The sequence below is a fragment of the Acanthochromis polyacanthus genome, chromosome 16 (assembly GCF_021347895.1).
Source record: "Acanthochromis polyacanthus isolate Apoly-LR-REF ecotype Palm Island chromosome 16, KAUST_Apoly_ChrSc, whole genome shotgun sequence".
NCBI lineage: Eukaryota > Metazoa > Chordata > Actinopteri > Pomacentridae > Acanthochromis > Acanthochromis polyacanthus.
This window is the reverse complement of record NC_067128.1, coordinates 10736777-10753032: the sequence shown is the minus strand read 5'-3', so window position 1 is coordinate 10753032 and position 16256 is coordinate 10736777. Positions and strand designations below refer to the sequence as shown.

The 16256-nt window shown below is 37.2% G+C and overlaps 1 protein-coding gene across 2 annotated transcripts in view; it reads left to right on the top strand.

The window, feature by feature from the left end:
• akap12b (A kinase (PRKA) anchor protein 12b) overlaps positions 1-16256 on the top strand; it is a 57390-nt gene that overhangs the window by 7640 nt on the left and 33494 nt on the right. The window contains exon 1 of one of the 2 annotated variants that reach the window (XM_051960970.1): positions 13138-13256. The exons of the other annotated variant lie outside the window; for it this stretch is intronic. The gene's annotated coding sequence lies outside the window, so the exon portion shown is untranslated. Of the gene's footprint in view, positions 1-13137; positions 13257-16256 lie in introns of those variants that run through there. 2 annotated transcript variants of the gene reach the window in all.

The window sequence follows — 16256 nt, the reverse complement described above, 5'->3', positions numbered from 1 at the left end:
AGATTTTATGCATAGGCCATGAGAAAAGAAATGTTTTTAACCTGGATTTAGAAGTGTCTACATTTGGTGAAAGTTTAATCTCCAATGGCAGTTTGTTCCAAAAGGAAAAAACAAAAAGCCACAAAACATGACACCAATGCACATTCACTTCTAAAACTCAACATTCATCCCCTCCAGAAAGTAGCACAATGTCATGATTGCAATGTGGGTAATAAATAATTAACCCTATCCTTTTTGGTTCCTTGAGGACACTGTTGTACGAGAACAGGCCTCTTGGATGAGAGGTGACACATCTTCAAGAACGTAGAGGAGAAGTCCAAATGCCTTTTTATTCCATGATGTAAAAATAGCTAAGCAGATTGCACATTTTAAAGTTGAACTGAGGGGAGTTCTGACCCGAAAAAAACGTAAAATACACTGAAATGGAAAACATACGATCAGAACATGAGCTTCCATGAGCTGCATGTTCTAAGAGTCAAGATCAGTGTCATCTTGATTGCACCCAGTTAGATAGAAACTTCCTGTAAATACGCATTACTGTTGCAAAAGTAAATCCTCGGTGCTTTTAATCACATCTACAGACTCGCAGACAAACAATAGCAAGCGCTGCACAAACAGCAAACCATGGACATGAGACCTGAATCACATGTCGGCTCCTCCGCCTGTCACAATGGCAGCTGCAGGTGACTCCAATGATCTAACATCATGTTATGTAATGTAATGTGTCCTGATTAAAGCTTGTACGTTCCTGTATAATGAGCTGCGGCTGATCAGATGCTGCTGCTCTGATTATCCTGTTTAGCAGAGAGAGAGAGAGAGAAGGGGGAGGAAGGGGTGAGGCAGGAGAGGGGTCAGACAGAAGATCCATTGAGAATGATGGAGGGAGGGGGGGCGAGCTTGGAGACCCCGTGAGCTACCGCCAGTGGAGGAGGGCTGGAGAAGCGTTTTGGGTGGGCGAGAGAAGAGAGGACGGGTGAGGAGCCCTGGGGGAGAGAGAAAGGGGGAGTTACAGGGAGGTCCGACAGCGTGACACAAAGGCAGATGAATCAGCCGATTGTTCCCTCGGTCCTCCCTCCTGCCTGATTTTAAAAGGACACTGATGACAGAGGTTGAAGGAAAATGGGCTCAGGTAAAAAAAAAAAAAAAAACTCAGTGTGGTAAAATGTCTGTTAGCGTGGTTGAAAGTGGAGGTATGGACGTATCACTAACTGATCACACATAAAATATATAAAAATTGACTCATTTTCCCAAAACACTCACCATCCTTGAACATGGTGTACAATAATGCAGCAGTGGAGTCAAGGCCATTTTCTCTCCTGGTGCTCACTGGCTGGTGCCCATAAATCCATTGGCTAAACCACCACCAAAGGCAGAAAAGTCTCAACTTCTTCATTTGTCCACAGTAAAAGTCTGGTTGCCATATTCAAATTTTGAAGAGCAGAAGTTAGGTGAAGAGTAATGCGCACCGTCACTGTTAACAGCTTTTTTAAAAAAATGCCAGGTTTGGTTTTCGTGAAGGAGTTGCTCTCGTGTGTCGTCACTCCCTGTCCAATCAGTGGCCTGCAGACGTCACATTATCAGCTCGACTTTGCTCAGCTTGGACCCCTGGCCGAGTAGGTACTAAAATAGTGCCTGGTACCAGGTACTATGTCCTAATGGAAAACCTCACAAACCGAGTAGAGTCGAGCTGAGTTGAGACGAGTAGGTGCTAATGGAAAAGCGCCATATAGTTGGAGAGCAGAGTAAAGGAAGCCATCCATGTGAAACTGGGACTGCCATCTCTAAACAGAGATATAGTCTACGACACCACTTATCAGATACTTATACTGCAGTCTTGAGATTCCCCCTACCAAAAAATAAGTTTCATCACCATTAACACCTTGCATTATCTCGCATCTGGCCGTTTCCCAACCTCTCTCAGGTCTTTGGTCCTGAATGCATCAGGACACCAGGTATATGAACATACATATCTGGGACTCTTCAAGTCTGAACTGAAGAAGGCCCTTGGACGAAGATGAAGCAAGAACCAAAATTAGAAGTCCAGCTGCTTTTTTTCTGAAGCTCCTATGATTCCCATGAGCATCTTCCCAAACATTTTAATATAATAACCGACTTTCAGAGGCAATTTGTTTTCTGTCTAAAAGAAAATCTAATTTTCATTTAACTTTTATGAACTTTTTTGGGAGAAACAGGAAGTGGCTTTCTGCTAATTAGTCTGTCCCTCAGTCAGCCTCCCATTTTCCATCTCTTAGATTCGCTGCCAGCTCTAATACGATAAAAACAGACCGTTGTGTTTGTTCCTCTCCCCTCTACGCCCCTCACTCTCAGTTTTATAATTAGATCTAATAATGGATCAACAGGACAACACCAAATGCCAAATTATTACATAATGATGCTTCTTTTTTGTACTCAGCTTGTTTTGTTGTCTGTACAGTGCTGCTATGTTGTATTTCAAAGCTTAATTATCAGTTAAGTTGTTTGTACTGAGACAGAGCTCATATATATTAGTAGTTAATATTTTTGTCCGTCCATTGAATGCTTTGTTGTTGAGCTAACTCTGAAAATGCAGTGGAACTAATTATTTTTCAAATTTTATTAGCTTCAACTTTGATCTCTTTGAATATTAACAACTGAGGATGTTTTTCCCCCAAACTCTGCAGTGCTCACGACATGTACTGTATCTGGACAAGAAATAGAAAACTTTTTTATTTTCTCTGTATTTTCTTAAATTTTTCTTCATTTGATAGTATTTACCTCCAGAAGCTTTTAAAATCCCTCTCCGAAAATGTCGATTACACCCCTAAAAATTCATCTCTGTGTGTGAAAGGTGCAGATTTAGAAATTGGTTCCATGAACATAATCTCTTCCTACCTTAATGTGACTTATATGTAACTCTAAACTGCTGATTACTTTACTTACGGCCCACTTATGGCAGCTCAAGCACACCAGCTCACCTAACACTAGTAGATCACTGTAAAACTGCCACTACAACTACACAATGATAAGTTGTAATATTAGAGTAATGCAGCTGCCAGTTAACAGAGTTGGTTCTTTAGATTTGCTACCGATGAAATCATGAACGTTGTGTTTTTAGTCTTAAACTGGGACACTGAAGTTTCAAGGAGAAAATGCCGGGTCATGGTGTTGGCTACTTATTTCACTCATGGTTTGTCTTCTAACAAACAAAAAACACCAAATGCACATATTAACAAGGTAAAACACTGCAATTTTACAAGATGCAGCCTTTAGAGCTTCTTTATTTTGAAGATAGGAAAAATAAAATCACGTATTGGTTAGCTTGACCAGGACAGAACCTAGAACTGTAACTATGGGTTGCAGCAGGTAGATATTATTGCGATACAAGAAAACAAACCCATAGGGAGTTTGTACAAGTTAGTTACAGTTCATTAATCAAACTTTAAACCCTCATACTAGACAGCAGTACTTGTTTTAGCAAATATCAGAAAACGTCAGCTGCTTACGTTGGTGTCACAGCGCCATCTTGTCGTAATAAAGAAGATGCCATCAGACTACGTTCTCGAGCCACAAAGTCCACGAAGGGAGGAGGTTGGGGTGGATGGATGAGTCAACAAAACATTGGAATTTTCATTGTCGATCTTGTTTCTGTTGACTGCCTCTTTATCACTGTAACCGTGGTGATGAAGACCCTCTAAATAGGATTTTAATTTGAATCCAAACTAGGATCTGTGTCTAAATCTGGCATGATTCCTGATTTGCCTTGAATTGAGTGAAACCTTTATTGTTGCTCTGTCACACCTTAATGATGAGATACTTGTTTTTCAGCTGGGATTTTTAACTATATATGTGCTGCTGATACACTGCAGGTTGTTTCAGAAGGTGGGGATAAGCAATGGTTGCTTAGGGTTGAAAGATTTTTATAGATATACTCCCTTTAAGGATCACAAGCTAAATGCGTGTGAGGAGTGCTGTAAAACACAGTTTTTTAAAGCACTGACAATGCCATAATATAATAAATTCAGTAAAAATAACAGTTGACACTCTTAGCACAATGTTAAAAAAGACATAAAACAATGTAGACAAATGGTCTTTATTCACCGAGAAACAGAGAGGTTGACTATTTCAGGCAGGCTATTAGAGGCGCTTAAGTTGGATAGCATGACCACAAATTGGAAAATGGGTTTATTCAATTTATAAGTCTTTTTTTATTCACTTCTGACTTGCACAAACACACATCATTCAACATCACACAACAGTGTTTATTCTTTTCAAATGTTGGAGGTATTTGGAGGGTTTTCCACACAGAGAATTATCGTCTTGTGGTGAGGAGACGTTATTGAATATCTTCTCTCTGTCCAGCGGGCTCGTCTTGTCCCACTGGACTCTTACAGCTTCTCTGGCCAAATCATTCATTGTGATTGGGCAACACGTCCACAGCGGTGTCCTTATTCTGTGCAGTTTTTCACTCTTGCTCACTGCTGTGTCCTCATTTGAGAGCAAAGGTAACGAAGAAGACCGGTCATGCTCCGAATGACAAAGATTACTCAATAAGAAACAGATGATTAGTTCTGCATCTTGAGTAAATGAGAATACATGACTGTGCAAAATTAGATTGCGATCACACACACGTTCTCATCAAAGTATAATTACATTGTTCATGCCTCACAGAAGGAGCTCTGAATAGACACAGACGGCTCCTTTCTGACAGTTTTCTGTGCATCAAACAGTGGATTGGGAGTTTCAGATGACACCTTTTTTCCCTTATCCGTGTCTCTAACTTGGAAACCATCAGGTTTGAATCTTATGGTTTTGCTGCAGTTTTCTCCATTTTGTTTGATGTTTCTTTTTTGTATATCCTGAAGCAAAGTGTTCGTTTCACAGTGTAGAGAAGTAGCTCCTGCAGAGTCTGTTCCTTTGAAGGAATGAGAAGTTAGACTGAAATTACTCAGAAATGAGCATTTATATTTCTGTCACGGACACCAGACATCCCTAGCTATATAACCACCAGCCTCTGGATGGAAGTCTTGTCTTGGGTTCTGTTTCTGTTAAAAAAAAGACAGTGACTAAGTGTAAATAAGTGTTCCATTTGGATTTTATCCAGATGTGACAAACCAGACATTTGGTTTTACAACAAACTGCTTTAGCTACTGCCTCTGAGAAATCAACTTAATTAGAAACCTTATATAGTTGTTTAACCCTCCTGTTGTCTTCATTTACGGAAACCTGAAAATATTGTTTCCTTGTCTGGAAAAATTTTTTAAAAAATCTGCAAAATAGATCCCCAAATTTCTGAAAATTTGCAAAACCTTCAGAAAGAAAATTCTAGTAATTTCTTAAAAATTTCCCTTAAAAGTTTTGTTTGAAAAAAAAATCTACCACATTTGGCAAGAAAATTCTTGTAAATATTTTCAAAAAAATAAGTTAAAACCTTGAAAAAAAAACCCTAAAAATATCTAAAGTGATTACATATATATCAGTAAAATTTCTAATGTTGTCTTTAAGAACATTCACATAAAAATCAACCAAAATCAGCGAAATTCGCTAAAATGTTAAAAACATTTTTAACATTTCCTTTTTTCTACCAAAAATGTTCAGAGCTTTCCAAAAAATGTTGAAAATGTGGACATCAGAACTTTCACTGTGAAAATATTTTTTTTCCACGTTTTCAAACTTTAAAACAGGTCAATTTTGACTCATAGGACAACACGAAGAATAAAGCAACAAACAATGCTGTTATTTTTCTGCAGAGAACCACATTTGCTTCCACCTACAAAGCCTTTTCTCTAACTGCTGGGTGCTCAGTACTGTGGAGCTGGTCTTTTTTATGTCTATAAGAGGCACGGTTAGATTAAAAACTGTTCTATTCATAGTTCTTACCCTCTCTCCGCTGCACTTGTTCACCTCTCTGGCTGCCTTCCTCTATGTTGCTCGTCTTTGCACATCCATTTTTTATCAGCTCTGGTCCTGATGCAGCACTAACTGCTGCACTGAGCACCAGGGAAGATGTGTGAGGTCATGATGTAGGTGTGTGTGTGAGTGTGTTTTTTGTGGCAGTGTGTGTTTAGTTCTGGTGGGAGTCGGAGCATATGAAGGACAAATGTTGAGTCATAGCCACGGTGCGGCTGCTTTTTTGGTGTTTCTAATGTGGGGTAGAGTAGCTGCTGTAATCTGTGCAGCTAAAGCGTGTTTACTGTATTAACACACGACTCGTATATCAGTCACCCATCGAATTACAGTAAAACCTGTCTATCTGAAAAACAACATGGTTTATTTTTATATACAGGACAGATGCTTCATTTTCACCTGATCTGCATTTAGTTGACAGTTAATGTTGTAAGACTGGCATATTAGTTGTCGTTACAATGAACATATAAAATATTATTTTTATGTATTATGTGTTTGGATAAATGAAAAAAAGACCAAATAGTGTATAGTCAAAATTAGCTCCATCTCAGCCAAATACAACATGTTTGTACATGAAAGCATCAGGTATGATTTTAATAAGAGTGTATGGGATACAGCTACAACTATTAATAGACTGAAGAGCTGTCAATTATTATTTTAAATCACCGAATATTTTGGTAATTGATTCTCTGGATTGAATCATTTTAAAAAGGTACAATTCACTGATTCATAAACTGAATATCTTTACGTTGTGGACAAAACAAGACATTTGAGGATGTGGTTTTGGGATGTGAGAAACACTGATTGACATTTTTCACCATTTTTATAGACATTTTAATCGGCCCAATAACAGTCAATTAATCAATAGATTTGTCAATAATGAAAAGTAAAGGGCCTTTCTGCTTTTTCACACTAAGTGTTCATAATAACAAAGTACTGTCTCTTATAAACTATTTACATGCAGGGCCTGTGTTTATGATGGAAGATTTTTATATTTTGGTACTACGGCTGTTATTGAAGATCGCACTGACAAGAACAGATGTAGCAAGATGGGAACAGACGACAAGACAGAGTCAATCTCTATATAAAATCCACATATTGTGCATTTTTGGGGTCAAATTTCTCCTTATGGTGTCCTTCCTTTAACCCTCCTGTTGTCTTCATTTACGGGCACCAAAAAGTATTGTTTCCTCAGCTGAAAAAAATCCCCAAATTCTGCAAATGAAATCCCCCAAATTTCTGAAAATTTGCAAAACTTTCAGTACGAAAGTTCCAATAATTCCTTAAAAGTTTCGCTTAAAAAGTTTTATTTTTTAATAAAACCTCCCAAATTTGGCAAGCAAATTCTTGTGAATATTTTCAAAAAATGAGTAAAAATCTTCCAAAGAATCATAAAAATATCTAAAGTGATCACATAAATATCAGTAAATCTTCTAATATTTTCTTTAAGAACATTCACAAAAAAATCAACCAAAATCCAATGAAATTTTGGTGGATTTTTCTGTGAATGTTCCAAAGAAACATTTTTAACATTTCTTTTTTTCCACCAAAGAATTAGACTAGATTTCAGATTACAGTGATTGAGCAGAGTCGTGGTGCCGATCAGAAGGTCACTGCTTACTCATTTGAGGCGAATGGAAATGTTGTTTGAAACCGTAAACAGCTGCTTGCTGCTCTGTTGACATGTGAATTATGTTTTTGATGAATGAAAGCAATGAGACATGGAAAACAACACGAGAGGGTGGATGTATTCTGGGCAGAAAACAAGCTGCTTTTCAACACTGATTTCTTTTACGTGTCTCTCTTAACGACATTAAAATCAAATGACACTCCGACGCACGATGAAATTGGAGACATGACGAAGGTTTATTCTGAAATTCTTCACACGTGGCTGATGGGTACATATGTGCTCTGAGCTGCACTGATTCATATTTTTAGATTAACAAAGGGTCAAGTGACAACCTGTGGTGTCAAAGGATGACTACAAACCCACTCACCAGCCATCACATTTGCAATTTAGTGTCTTTTTGATCTGACTTTTCATCAGTATTATCGTAGGGAAGCAGGTTCCACCAAGATTTGAACTCAGATTACTGGATTCAAAGACCAGAGTGCTCACCATTACACCGTGCACTGAGAGTTTAAGAGGAATATAACTGCATTTGTGAAGATTTCCAATCATTCAAATCATAGGAAATCTCAGTGAAAGGCAGCTGGACTTGCTGTAGGTTGATGTTTTACCTCTTAGAAGTTCTAGAAAGGAGGTGGTGACAGCAAAAACAGAGGAGATTCAAAGTGTTATTTTAATTAATCCATCTTCAGTTTAATTACAAAATGCATATGTTCTTTAAATCTAGTATCCATTTTACAAAATATTTCTGGAATCTCTCAGAACTTTTACGTCACATCTGTTAAGGCTGACATTGATAGAAATGAAGCTTCATTCTCATCTTTGTATGCAGATTCTTCTTCATTACAGTTAACATATCCACACATCTTTCTGTGTCATGAGTGTTTTCCATGCAGTAATTAATTTAATCTGAGAACATCTGGACTAAAGCGGACAAACGTTGAGTTAGCCAGTTTGAAAAATATGTTTTTTTAGCGATGAAATGAAAGCATGAAGCTGTATTTCGTAATAGAACAATACAGTTCTGTCTGGACAACACAGACATGTTGCAACACAGCTTAAAAGCTCCGTTTTCTGAGTGTCCTGAACTTCTGAACTCCAAGCAGTTTATCTTGTCACATTTTTACCCACCCCATCTTAAAAAAGCTAGAATGAAAGTTGAATTTCTGTGATCATTTTTTAACAATAAAAATCTAGAATCAACATGCCGAACATTGAGATTTTTGAATCTTCATGCTGCATTTGTTTTATTAATCAAATCTGTTTTCATTTCATCTTAATCTCTCGTATTGTCTCCTCTCTGGTTTGTGTAAACATTTCCTGCAGTTCAGCTGAATACCGAGTCATGGCTTCTCACAGATTTTTGTGGGTTTTTTTTACAGGATCTGGCACAAACAATTTATTTTTGGTGAATCTTTAAATGAGACATGTAGAGGAAGGTGATTTTTAGCTTTAATTTGGTTGTTTTTTCTGACAGAACCACGTGGGGCAAGCCACACATTATTCAGTCTAGGAAGCTGGAAAGTTGCAAGTTTGATTATTGTGTTTTCAAAGTTTCTGACATTGATAACTGGTGTAATTATGGTTATTTTTTTCCCAGATAAAATGCCTCTCAACCCCTACAGTGGGTTTTGAGTTTCAAAGAATTAATTGTGATTTGAAAATACTCTCGTTTTTCCCTTAATGCAACAACATGATGAAGCAACAGATCTGGGGTTTAAGGAGAAAGGAGCATTGCTTCTCCAAGACACCAGACATCAAAAAATCTGTGTCTTTGAAAAGTGCTCCTCAGCCCCAAGGTCAGACAAAGATTGTTTATTGTTGAAGTGACAAATCTGACCCTGAAGACTGTTTCTGTGCCAAAGCTTGGATCAAACATATAGACATTAATAGGGTAATAATCAACGAGTGACTGTAGGCCTGAAGCCATAAAAAACAAAATCTGGTTTCAGTGTTTCAGTAATTAAAACCATGTTTATGGTGTCTGCTTGCGTTCCAGTCATCTTCTTTTCTCATATATGACTCAAATACTTATCGGGGTTTAGAGATATTTGGAGATTCATGACAGGAGGGTCAGCAGAGAGGCTGGATTTGTTTTTTCAACCCAGTTCGAGAAGCAGGCCTCTGGGGTCAGACGCTGGCCAGTGTGGCCTGATTATGATCGTGTCCTGGGGGGTCTTTTCTCCACCGACACTGTTGTTGTTGTTTGGCTCAGTTTGCTGTTCAAGTGTAGCAGCCGAACAGATGAAGGGGTGATGAAAAACAGACAAATTGTGGGAGGTATAGAGACTTGGGGTCAAAGGGTTAGTGACACACTGATGTAGGTAGACGAGGACACCCTGGTCTCATCTGTTGTCCTGGAATGGCAGCTAACAGGTGTGTCTTCTGGTTTGCTGTTATTTCATTCTGACTCTTTCCTCCTCACACAAAAACAGGCGAAAGGACACAAAACGCTGAGTGCTGAGGCTTATTTCTGTCCTCCTCTTGTTTAATTTATCTAACTCAGTGTCCCTTCTCTCACGTCATGCACTTCATGTGAACCGGAAATTAAGCACAGCTGACAGTCACACACTGAGGGACTAATGTGATTCTCAGGGCCGAAATGCACAACAACACTTACATGAATCTATTTACTAATTTCTGGCTCTAATACCTTACATAGTAGGCTAATCTGTAAAGGTGTACTTCCACACAGTCTCAGTGGAAATCAATCAGCTATTTGATGCACGTTTTTAAAAGCGTAGTGCAAGTTGTTCAGTTCTCTGGCTGCTGACCATTAAGGTCATTAGAATTTAAAGCATTCAAGTTATGCTGACACAGTTATCAATGAAATGTCTGGAACTGACATTTCCAGTCGCACCACCATAAAACTGACACTTCAGTAAAACATTTCATGAATTATTGGATGGATTGCTAAGAAGTTTAGTTCAGATTCTCATGTTCTCCTGAGGATATATGGATATATTGCAGCAACCGTTCTCATAATCACGTCAAAATGCGCAGTTCTCTAGCACAACAAAAAGTACCTCCAAAGCTTAGGTGTAATGTTAGCATGCCATGTGGCTAATGTTAGCGCTAGCTTGCGTTGTATGGCCACATATCAAGAACTGTGTAGAAACTGTAAAGCTGAGGGATGTTCAGAGATGGTGGAAATTTTAAAAAGTGGAACAAATTAGCAAGAACTGGTTGTGTTGCTTTGTTTTCATGTGAACTGTTCTGCTTCATTGTAAGCTAACCTTAGCCAGTGTTTGTTGTGTTTGTTTGCTTATGATTTTAACACAGACAGATTCTCATTGAAGCTTTTCTTATTTACACTTACTCCAGCAGTCACTTCAGATTCATTTTCAATCAGCTGCTCTGCTAAACTACTGATTTTATAACTGCGACATTATCTGACAAACTCTATATTAACATGCTTTGCTCTGCACTGTCAGTCACAGATACAGAGAGTCTTCTTCCTGAAGGGGGTGTGTACAGCAAAAGGCAGCAGCATTTAAACCTACAGACACTGAAACAGCACATTTAGAACAGGACTGAAATAGCGATATTAACCATCTTTTTGGCGTTTACAGCTTAAAAAAAGACATTCAAACAAAAAAAGGGCACAATATGGGACCTTTAAATCAGCTCTCAAGAGTACAGCTCTGATTTTCACAATAAAAGCAAAGCCACTGAAATGGAAAGATTGTAATTTTCCTTGTTATGAAGACTTTCAAACTAAAAACTGTTTTCTTTTCCTTCGTTTCCTGAGTCATCCAATCCTGAGGTGAAGTGTAATTAGTTACAAACAGACATAACTTTTAGCCACGAGACTGAATGTGACCTTTGTAGAGATAAACCAGTAGAGGAGCTGGCAGCACCACCTCTGGACAAAAAAAACACACACAGGGGCTCTCTGAAAAATGCAAGCAGCAGGGGAGGTTTATTGTAACGGATGCCTTACTTCCGAAAGCCAACATAAATGAAATCACAGTGGCAAACCTGCTCTGCATAAAGAGCAGAAGTGGATGAAAAAACTGGAATGAAATTAAAAAGAAGACTTTCCGTACTCTTGTAAATCTGCAATCTGGATATAACATGATGAAGTCACATTGGGCTCCATCCAGATGTCTAAAAATCTCTTAAAGTCTTGCTCAGTGTTGCTTTACTTCATTTAAAACCTTGTAGACTGTGTAACGGCTCACACAGGAGCTCAGGTACTCGGAGTTGGAGCACCTGAGCAGAGTTAATGGATTGTGGAAACAGTGAAGTGTTCTTCGAGGGTCTTGTCAGGCTTTGATCTTTGGTATGTACTGAATGTGGGGGTCAGATATAATAGATTGGGGGCTGGCAGGGGTGAGGAGACATGAATGGAGGAAGGAGAGAGGGAGGAAGAGGGGGACAGACATGACTTTCAAACAGGCACAGGAACCTCCTATAAAATCTGGGTGATGTATTTATTGGCAAATATATCTGGCAGCTTGTTTTTACATGATGGGAACTGGTGTGACTTTCATAGAAAATCAACAGATCATTCCAGTTTCTCAATACAGTCTATCCTCAACTAGGCATATGTGCTCATTTGGACGGCAACACATCCGATAGTTGAAGAAATTTTACTAAAAACAAAACTTCATGGTGATACTAGAAGAACAATCACTGCTGTCGTTAATGGGTAAGAGACTAATTTTTATCCTAAAAGCTACATTACATGTATGACTATTCATTATAAAAATCATTGATCATAGATATTGCAATATTGTCTGTTTGTGCAGCTAGTTTGTGGTTTTCTTTTTACGTTCTATTACCTGAAGTGTTTTCTAAGCACTACAATGTTAATATAAGGAAAATTTGGCAACAAGATTGCTAGAAAAAATATAAAAAAAAATCTAAAAAATAGTGAAATAACATTTGAAAACTGTAAAAACTTAAGAAAACAACAGCAATTTACATGTCTGTGAAACATTTTTTGCTTTGTTACATGTAGAAAATCTTTGTAATTTTATACTCTCAAATTGTAAAAGAACTAATTACTTTACAGTTTAGGGATGTTTTTACAGTATATATGTAAATTAAAGTTAGTTTTAGTTTCTTTTCTGTTATTTTTCAGCTCTTATTAGGTGTTATCTATAATTTACCAAAAGAGACTAAATCTGTAATTACAAATACTTGCACTTTTTTAGTCTATAATATACATATTTTTCTTTCGAACAATGGAACATGTCTGTAATATAACAATATGTTCTGCTAATTTAAATACAATAAAATAGTGTTGCTCTGTGGTTAAATGTTGTAAAAGAACAAAAAGTCCAATTTATATAATAATAACACATTATTTACAGTTTTAGCCTTTTTGATGCTTTCTGTGTAAATTCCTACTTTTTTCTGAGATTTTACTAGTTATTTTTAACTTCAAATTTCAATCTAAATCTGCAGAATTGCCATACATTTTTCAAAAAGTTACGTTTAAAACCTTTTTTCACAACGCAAATCTTGCAACTTGCAGTTTTTCTGTTAATCTGTTCCTCTTAAATAACATTGTTCTACATGCAATATGAACCATGTCTCAGTTAGATCATCTTAAACACTCTTCATCTTCTTTTTATCTCTACATCTCTCCTTTCACCTCCCCTGCTCGGTCTTTCTCCCTCCATTTGTCTGCTCTGAGACTCGATCCACACCTCAGAGGTCAGAGGTCGTGAGGTTAACTGTCTCGACCAGAATGCGAGCCCACTGAGAGTCTTTAAGCCTGTTATCTTCTGCGGTAAGTTTGCTTTTGTGTGCACATGTCCTCCTGAGAATAATCCAAAGGTGATGGATCGCGTTACTAGACTACTTTTAACAGTAAACAGAGACGTTTTCCCGCTGGTTTCTTTTCAGCGGCGGTTCACTGAGTAATTGTCCAAATACGGGCTGTAAAGCAGATAGAGCGGCTTTACGACTGCTGTTTTGGCTCCATCATCATACTATGATTGACGTTTATTGGTGATTTTGTGGTGAGATGGAAAACATGATCTGATATATGTTTATTTCTACAAGGATTTCCACATTTATTTGCTCCAATAATAGCTACTTTAATACACTATTCCAACCCTGTATGAACCTTAGATGCGGACTTATAAAGCTACCTCGATAATTACGCATAAATCACCAGGTTTTGGATTAAACTGTATCAAATGTGAACCGTAAACCACAATGGTCCTGTTGTTTTTTAACACGTGAGCTCCTAAATCAAGTTTTAGGGTGCTTTCAGTGTTACCTGCAGCCTGTTCAATAATAATATAAGGACAAGCCTGTTCTGTTTTATTTAAAGCAGAAGAGACAAAAAATTACAAAGCAACAAAAAATGGACAAACGACAAAAACGAGACAGAATATGACAAAAAAAAATAGACAAACAACACAAGCGAGGCAAAACCCCCCACAAAATGACAAAAACGATACGCAAAACAATGAATAAAGAAAAAACACAAAATGACCAAAATGAGACAAAAAACACAAAACAATAAGGAAACAAAATGACAAAAACATGAGACGAACGACAAAAAAAGGCAAAAAAACCCACAAAACAAGACAAAATATTACAAAAATGAGACGCAGAATGACAAAAACAAGACACAAAGTGACAGAAGTGAAGAATAGTATGACAGAAAATGAAACAAACAACACGAAAAAAAACAAGAGACAAAAATTACAGAGCAGCAAAAAAATGGACAAACGACAAAAACGAGACAGAAAATGGCAAAAGCGAAAACCAGAACAACAAAATAATAAATAAACTACACAAGTGAGACAAAAAAAACACAAAATGGCACAAAAAAATACACAAAATAATGAATGAAGCAAAACACAAAATGACAAAAAGACAAATAATACAAGCGGAACAAAAAGAAAACACAAAATGACAAAAAGATAAATAATACAACCGAAACAAAAACAAAACACAAAATGGCAAAAACAAGAAATAAACTGTTGAAAACATGAGACAAAGGACAAGAAAAGACAAAAAAACCAACACAAACAATGCAAAATATTACAAAAATGAGAGCGAAATCAGACACAACATGACACAAAACAAAAACGAGACCAAAAATTTGACAAAAAAGTTACAAAGCGACAAAAAAAAATGGACATGGACAAATGACAAAAGAACGATGAGCTATTTAGTATTTTACTTTATGATCAAAACAACTTGTCATGGTCTAGAAATTATTTTAAATTTATAATTTTACACATTTATAATTTGCAGTTAATGTCTTCTCTAAAATGTTTACGCTTTACAAAGTCGTCCCACAGGCCACATGTTTGACACTCCTGATTTAAAGGGACCAGAATTAAATAAATGCCACTAAACCTTGTTTACATACCTACTTAAATTGGTGTCTTCTCTCTGACTACTGTGACACTCGAGATGTGGCTTTAAATGTGGCAGCTGTGTCACCCTCTCCTCTTCCATTAACTCCCTCCTCCTGGGTTCTGTGTTTGGTTTAGAGGATGTAAATCTCCTCCGCTGGCTTTTGTGGAGCGATTTAAATGACAGCAGGTTGTCTCTCTCATGCAGCCAAGAAGCAAATGACGGAGGGGGATAACAGGAAATAAGAATCAAAGATGAAACGGCCATAACAGCATTAAGGTGAAGTGAAAGAAAGGATCGTAGGAACGCAGCAGAGGAGAAAATCTAATCTGTTCTTCAGGGCTGATCCGGATATTGTTAGTCTGTCAAAATGTGGGCAATCGGATGGGGAGGATTTAAAGTTTATCTTTGAATTACACCTCTCAAAGTATTACACTTTGAAATATATATAATGAAGACGCACCAAAGACGGCTTAACGCTGAGGCTTTTTTCTGTGTATTAGTGAGATACACCTCTTGATTTTGTTTGAATCTGTGCAAGTTTGAAGACATTGTAGTTCTCCGGTGAAGAAAAGAGCAAGGTTTGAAGAGCGTGCTGTTTAGCTAACCAAAATTTAAGTTTGCATTTTAAGTGACTTGGTGTGTAAATAAAAGACTGAATTACTAATTATTACAGTAGTCTATGGTGATACATTAAAGTCAATGTAGCATCTCAGGTGAAATGAGTTAAAATGCACCTCTGTCAACCAACAATCAACAGCTATTAACGTCTTTGTTCATGTGTACTTTAAATACCACTCAGTGAAACCAGAAAAACTAAATAGTAGATGTACTTTTAGTGGAGATATATGGTGGGTATTAATCTCCATTTTTCTCTATTCTTCATAGGTTAGACATATTCCATGAATCTGTTTTCTAAAACGTGTTGACCTTCCTACTCTCTTCAAGACTCTCAGCTTCAAGCCAAGAAAAAGTCACGTTTGGAGTCAACAAAAAAGCTAACACCTCAGTCTTCACCATTCCTTTTGAGTTCTGAAACTACATTGAGTTTTTCAACTGTCTAAGGTATTATTGATTACAACTCCTTAAATGATTGGAGAATAAACAGTTTTGAGTTTTTAAGTTGATTACTCTAAAAAAATTAGGTTGTTCCAAGTCATATTTAGACTTCATTCAAAACAAATTTTATAAGTGTTGTGTACATAATTAAGTTTTTAAGTTGGCAAGTGTGTGACATTGCACCAGTATTTAGCAGGTAGGAGAGAAGACTTGAAATCCTGACCTTGAGGTGAAGGAAAATTAGTCATTAAATTACCTCAACTTGAATTTAGTTTTAAATCAATCAACGCAATGTTAAGTTGACGCAATTAGCAACATTACTTTGTGAACAAAATCTGTCAAAAGGTGTTTG